The following is a 7,621-nucleotide window of genomic DNA, read 5'->3' as shown; positions in this document are numbered from 1 at the left end:
GATCAGTTCTTCCCACTCAGCAGGGTTGAGTAGGTACAGGGGCCAGGCTAAATGTGAATTCTCCAGGGACAGACTCAAGTTCGCAGCGGTTCAAAGTTGGGTTCCAGCCTGGAAGATCAGGCTGTTGGGTCAGTTTCTTATATAGTGTCTGGGTGTGATGAAAGCTGCCAGTGAGGCTACAAAGCCAGTGAAAGATGGGATGGCATTCAATCAAATGTGAGGCAGAAACCAGTTGGCAGAGGTAAGGCATGTAGGTCTTATGCATTTTATGTTATTTTACTTTATACTATATATTTTTTTAAATTCCCGTGTCCACAGAGAAGGTCTATGAAAAGGAAAAATAAAATAAAATTCCCTTTTCACCTCCTGAGTAAAAGGATTAAACAGCTTTCAGTAAGTCAGAAATATAAAAGAACCACTGAAATTAGAGAATGATAGACAAATAATGAGGTTAAGTGATCAGATGGAGGGATGGATACTCATACCAACAAGAAAAAACAGGCAAACAGGCGTCCATGAGTCTGAAACTAGCTGTTTTTAAGTACACATTAACTGAACAGTGACTGTGAGCTAAACACTTGTCATGCCTGATCTTACTGGATATTTTCAATAACCAATAATGTATTATTATTATCTCCATTAATTTTTTAAAATCGAACAGGGAACCTAAAACTTGGCTTAGGTAACTTACTTAGAGTTCCACAGCCAGGTCATGGCAAAGCCAGGATTTGAACTTGGTTTGACTTTCGAACCTGGGGTCTTAATCATATGACACATACTCTGAAGGCAGCAGATATTGGGAATCAAGTCAGGAGACCAAGTTTCAGTGTCAGGACATCTGTTCCCTGAAGATGCTGGGTAACAAGAGAATAAGGTAGGAAGTCTGAATAGGGAGTAAGGTCAGAACAGGAGGAGGGTCTAAGAGTGTCTCCTACCCAGATTCTGTACTGAACATACAAGTAGAACCATGATTAATTAGCCAATGCCAGCGCTCTATACGAGTCAGACTATTCTGATTGCTGCTTTGCCTCTGGTGTCCATTATGGTAGCTGTGCCCACCTTGCCTTTGAGTGCTGCCACTTGGCCCTTGCCACCTCAGGACCCAATTATTTCCATTGTATTTAAATTTCGTAGTTGAGTGACTGTGATTAGATTCCCACCATTGGATCTGACATACAGAGAAGGGAAATTACACGGCTCTTCAAAAATGCAGGTGCTGCCCTCACAAATCTATTTCACAAGTCATAGTTTATGGGTGTATCTTCTGGACCCTCTCAGCTGGGATGAGTACGTATAAAATAACTAATCCACTCCACCATCCCAATCTCCCTAAGCCTTTGGATCCCCTCCTCTACATTAAGCCAAGGGAGATCAGGCATTTCCAGCTCACTCACGGGAGCCATCTTTTAACCCATATTTCAGCGAACCAAGCAAATATATTATTAGAACCTTTTTTAACTTCCTGATCTGCAACATTAAATGCAGAGTCCCTACTTCGTTGGCCTAAATCAATAAATTCAGCCTGATCCAACTCTATGTTCCTTCCACCATTATACTGTACCCTTAATATCCATTCCCATGCCTGTTCTCCAGATTGCTGTTTATGTAAATTAGAGAACTCAAACAGTTGTTTTTGAATGTAGCACACCTCCTCATGGATCACACTCTCAACCTCACCACTAGGGGCCACCAGGACTTCAGTCTAAAGTCTAGAAGCAAACAGAGGTGTTGGGGGCAGCTTCTGAGGAGAATCAACATTATCTTGCCTGGCAACTGCCTCAGGGGAGGCCATCACTGTTGCCTCCGGCAGCACAGGGTTTATCTCTTCAGACAAAGGTGGAAAGGCTGATGGCAGCATGGGTCCAGGAGGGGATGTTGCCACTAGTGGGGATGGGGAGACTGTTCCTTCTGGAAAGAAAGGTTCATCAGAGTTTACAAACTCAGTGTTCCCAAGTTCATCAGGGTCGTCCCACACATCCCCGTTCCAAGTTGCAGGGTCCCATTCTTTTCCAGTCAATATCCTCACTTTAACAGTAGACACCTGGTGAGGCTGTGCATGCATCTTTTGTTGCAGGTCAGCCACTCACAGGATAAGAGCTTGTGTCTGTTTTTCCACAATTTTAGTACTTTCTCTACAGGAAATAAGATTCTCACTCAGGGCAATTTTAGCAGATTTAAGACTCAGTATCGGCTTCTGAAGCTGGGAGACAGAATCCCTTAGCTCATCATTTTCTTTCATCACTTTTTCCACTGAACTTAGGAGTAACCAACCAGCCTCATTATGTTCTTTGGTCCTCCACAAATGGTCAAAGATATTATGTACAGAATCACTAATCCCCTTGCCTCTCACGAATGGTGAATCAGGAGTATCAAATGCATTTATTTTGCATAACTCTCTAAACAGTTTCCACCAAGGACTGTCAGTGTTCTCCATAGTATTAGAAGTAGAGTCCTTGGCATTTTGGGGTCTAATCATATTAGGCATCCAACTCCAGAAACCTAAAACAAACAAAGAACTCCATCCTTAATATTCTGTTCCTCTAGAACCACTTCTAGAGTGCAATCGCTTGCACCGGAGAGGCAGTGGTTGCAGTATCAAAATCTGTAAGTATTCTCTAGAGGGATAGAACTAACAGGGTGTGTGTGTGTGTGTATGATTTTATTAACTTACACAATCACAAGGTCCCACAACAGGCTGTCTGCAAGCTGAGGAGCAAGGACAGCTAGCCCTAGTGCCAAAACTGAAGAACTTGGAGTCCGATGTTTGAGGGCAGGAAGCATCCAGTTCGGGAGAAAAATGTAGGCTGGGAGGCTAGGCTTGTCTCTCCTTTTCATTTTCTGCCTGCTTTATATTCACTCAAAGCTGATTAGATTATGCCCACAAGATTAGGGGTGTATCTGCCTTCCCCAGCCCTCTGACTCAAATGTTAATCTCTTTTGGCAAAACCCACACACACACATAGAGGATTAATACTTTGTACCCTTCAATCCAATCAAGTTGACACTCAATATTAACCACCAAAATCTCTTTTAGGACTTTGTAGGAACTTAAATCTGGTAACAACTTTGTACCTGAGTGCCTGAAGAGCAGTATGGGAAGCACTTGCATTTAAACACATTCTTCAAAGGTAGCATATTTTCAATGATTTTTAAAAAGATAGTAACTTGATAGTTGCCAAACTATGGCTAAAAAGGCCACAGAGGGCCAGGCGCTGTGGCTCACGCCTGTAATCCCAACACTTTGGGAGATGAGGTGGGTGGATCGCCTGAGGTCAGGGGTTCGAAACAAGCCTGGCCAATATGGTGAAACCCAGTCTCTACTAAAAATACAAAAATTAGCCAGGTGTGGTGGCATGCACCTGTAATCCCACCTACTGGGAGGCTGAGGCAGGAGAATCTCTTGCACTGGGTAGGCGGTGGTTGCAGTGGGCCAAGATCATGTCACTGCACTTCAGCCTGGGGTGACTCCATCTCAAAAAAAAAAAACCCCGCAGAGAAAGCAGTGTGAAACACTTAACACCCAGCCAACATTCTTGGTTATAAATCAACTAAAAACATAGCCTAGAAAATTGAGGCTGAAATGGAATTTATTGGAAGCCTTTTGGGTAACTAGAAATACAGGGAGGCTGGAGGAACAGGTACTAAGGTTGGCTGGAGGAAGCTAAGAGGATGGAGCCAGCTTCAAGGGTCTGGAGAGAGAGCCACTGCTACCACTTCCGGAATGGCTGCTATGCTGCCGCTACCGGATTCAGCATCCGGCCAGAGGCGGGGCAGGGGTGGGGGAGAAGGCGGGGCTTGTGCCGGTCTCGCTCCACGCCTCTCTCTGGTGGTTAACCAAGGTTTTAGGAACCGAGCAGCAGGGAAGGAGGCTTGGAGGCCGGCTAGGGGAGGCCTTTGCTTATGTCTGACGTCACCATCCATTCTGGTAGAGGTGAGGAAGCCAACAGTTGCGGAGAAACACCCTTCTCCTTCCTTTCAGCTTGCACGCACCATGGCGGCCTCGGCCCAGCAGCCTACTCAGCCTGGCGGCGAGAAGAGAAAGGCAAGCTCAGTATGTGCTGGCGGAGCGAACTCCGCTGCGACTCTGGTGGGCCTCGGCAGCTGGAGCACGGGCTATAGGGCATCCTCATCATCTGCAGAATGAATGAGTGCAAGTGCATGGAGGCCTACAGCCTGCTCAGCGAGTAAGACGACGACATGTATGGGCCAGAAAAGGTACCGGTCTTGCGTGGGCGGGCGGCCGGCAGACCTTGGGGTAGGGGCGGAGGGAAGGCTGGAGGGCCGGCTGCGGGCATAGGGTTGCGCGCCTTGTGTCTCTGGCCTGAAGCTTGTAGGGGCGTGGCCTCGCCGGCGTTTCCACACCTACCCCTGTGGCGCTCGCAGACTCGGGCGGGAGGGGGGGGATCGGTTTTGTGCTTGAAGTACTTTAAAATTTTCTTTCCATCATTAATCACATTAAGTAGCTCCCACTTATTTTTATTTTATTTTATTTTATTTTAGAGACAAGAGTCTCGCTCTGTTGCCCAGGCCGGAGGATATCATAGCTCAGGGCAACCTTGACGTCCTGGGCTCAAGCGATCCTCCTCCCTAACCCTCCATAGTAGCTGGGACTACAGGTGTGCGCCACCACTCTTGCCTGATTTTTGTATTTTTGTAGACAGGTGGTCTCACTATTTTGCCCAGGCTGGTCCCAGATCCTAGACTCAAGCGATCCTACGGCGTCTGCCTCCCAAAGTGTTGGAATTACAGGCGTGAGCCGCTCTCCCGGCCTAGCTGCTGCTTATTGATTGTTCATTGAGTGCCAGGCGGTGTGCTGAAGCTCCTTTAGAAACACACTTCTCAGGAAAGCTTTGTGAAGTTGGCAGTAATAATGTGTTTGCCTGAAGCAATAATATCTCTGAAATAATAGGTTTAGTACTAATGCTAGTTATTGCACTTAAGATACATTTTAGGCCGGGCCCAGTGGCTCACACCTGTAATTCCAGCACTTTGAGAGGCCGAGGCGGGTGGATCATTTGAGGTCAGGCGTTCAAGACCAACCTGGCCAACATGGTGAAACCCCGTCCCTACCAAAAATGCAAAAATTAGCTGGCTAGTTTACAGGTGCGCACCTGTAATCCCAGTTATTAGGGAGGCTGAGGCAGGAGAATCACTTGAGCCCGGTGGGGGGCAGAGGTTGCAGTGAGCCGAGATTGCGTCATTGCATTCCAGCCTGGGCCACAAGAGCGAGACTCTGTCTCAAAGAAAAAAGAAAGTAAAAACTTGTTTACCAATAACACCCAAAGTCTTATTGTTATTAAGACTTGAATTGGGCCGGTCTCAATGGAAATCATATTATTGGCTTATCTGGACCACTACACACATGCCCAGTGAGGGACTAAATGAAGAAGGGTAATACAGAAGGAATTTGAATTCAAGGCTTATCCTTTACTAGCTCGGGGACTCAAACATGGACCCATTACTTGATGCTGCTGAGCTTGATAAAAAAGAATACTTTTAAGATTGGCTAGAGAGTTCCTTATATACATAAAGTGCATAGTGGTATAAAGTTTCTGTAAATGTGTATAATTATTAGTGCCTGATGGGGAATCCCACTGGGCATGGGGGGACAGAAAACTGAGCAACAGATACATGTCCTGTCTACACCGGTACTTTGAGCAAATTCTGTTTTTTTGTTTTGTTTTGTTTTTGGAAACATGTTAGGAGCAAGCCCCCCAAAATCTGGTCATAAACTGGCCCCAAAACTGGCCATAAATAAAATCTCTGCAGCACTGTAACATGTCCATAATGGCCCTAACGCCCAAACTGAAAGGTTGTGGGTTTACGGTAGTGAGGGCAAGGAACACTTGGTCCGCCAAGGGCGGAAAACCATTTAAAGGCATTCTTAAGCCACAAACAAAAGTATGAGCGATCTGTGTCTTAAGGGCATGTTCCTGTTGCAATTAATTCAGCCCATCCCTTCGTTTCCCATAAAGGATACTTTTAGTTAATTTGATATCTATAGAAACAATGCTAATGACTGGTTTGCTGTTAATAAATATGTGGGTAAATCTCTGTTCGGGGCTCCCCATTTCACACCTCTATATTTCTGTGTGTGTGTCTTTAATTCCTCTAGCGCCGCTGGGTTAGGGTTCCCCAACTGAGCTGGTCTCGGGAGAAATGGTCTTGCTCTGTCATCCAAGCTGGGGGCTGGAGTGCAGTGGCTTGATTTTGCAACCTCCACCTCCTGGGCTGAAGCCGTCCTTCTGCCTCAGCCCCCGAGTAGCTGCAACTACAGCGTGTGCCACCACACGCTCAGTTAATTTTTTTGTAGAGACAGGTTCTCAGGCCGTGTTGCACAGGATGGTCTCAAATTCCTAGGCTCAAGGGATCCGCCCACCTCTGCCTCCCAAAGTGCTGGGGATTACAGGCCCGAGCCACCATGCCTGGCCAAAATTATTGAACAATGTATTTCTGTGCCTTGTTCCTAAGTAGAACAAGAGTAAGAGTTTTTAATTCCACAAGTATTTGGTCTAATCTCACTAAAAGGACGGTGTCGTGTCAGGCACAGAGATATCTGGTAAAGGCGTTAAGGTCCACCCTGAAATGATTTATCTGCTCAGCGTATTTCTCTCCATCTCAAAAACTGCCAAGATGTTTTTAAAAACATTTTCAGATTTTACATAACCATAGTCTGAGGGAACTCCCTTCTTCCTCCACATTTTGAAGGGAGTGGTATCTCAGTCTTGTAATAAAAAGTTTTATTATTGGGCCCGTCTCAGTGGCTCACACTTGTAATCTCAGCACTTTGGGAGACTGAGGCGCGTGGATCATGCCTGGCCAATGTGGCCAAAGCCCATCTCTACTAAAAATATAAAAATTAGCTGGCCATGGTGGCTTGCGCCTGTAGTCTTAGCTAGTCGGTAGGCTAAGGTAGAAGAATTGCTTAAACCCAGGAGATAGAGGTTTTAGTGAGCCAAAATTGCACCACTGCACTCTAACCTGGGTGACAGTGAGACTCCATCCAAAAACAAACAGAAGTCAATACTGAGCCACCTGCCTCCACAGATTTCACATAAGTAGTTAATTATAGTGTTTAAATGTGAGCTGTTATGTCATTTCTGTTCATTAGTTTTATGCAAACAGTTTACAGGCAAGGATCAGCAGCCCTCTGGAAGTGAGGGAGAAGGTGGTGATGTGGAGGCTGCCTTGAAGAAAGAAGTTGATGACATTAAGGCATCTACAGAGATGAGGCTAAGAAGATTCCAGGCAGTGGAAAGTGGAGCAAATAATGTTTATCTTCATCAGGACACTTGGGATAGGTATGGCTGATACTTGTTAAGATTATTGATTCCATAACATCTGGGTATCTTCCTGTCTCAGAGAATACTGCTTACAAGATGGCTTCTTGGGCATGGCTCAGTTAGGCATTTGATCGCAGCCTCTATACACTGTATTAGCAGTAGGCCTGTGGAGAGGTAGAATGAGGTCGAGGCGGTGGACATAACATTGGCTTAGGAGTGGAAACCTGGCTTTGCTGTTTCCTTCATATGTAACTTAAGGTAGAACCAGAGTGCTTGTTCTGTCTGAAAGGAGCAGCTGCTACTCCACTTCAGCCAGCTGTTGCTGTTTGGGAATGTAG

The 7,621-nt window shown here is 45.8% G+C and overlaps 1 pseudogene; it reads left to right on the top strand.

Annotated features, from left to right (window-relative positions):
• The first annotated feature begins 3,991 nt into the window (after window positions 1-3,991).
• Window positions 3,992-7,321, top strand: LOC105521257 (annotated as a pseudogene).
• The last annotated feature ends 300 nt before the right edge of the window (window positions 7,322-7,621 follow it).

Source organism: Colobus angolensis, unplaced genomic scaffold (assembly GCF_000951035.1).
Source record: "Colobus angolensis palliatus isolate OR3802 unplaced genomic scaffold, Cang.pa_1.0 Scaffold11, whole genome shotgun sequence".
In the NCBI taxonomy this organism is placed as follows: Eukaryota; Metazoa; Chordata; class Mammalia; order Primates; family Cercopithecidae; genus Colobus; species Colobus angolensis.
The sequence above is the reverse complement of the archived record's forward strand: the minus strand, read 5'-3'. Positions and strand labels throughout refer to the sequence as shown.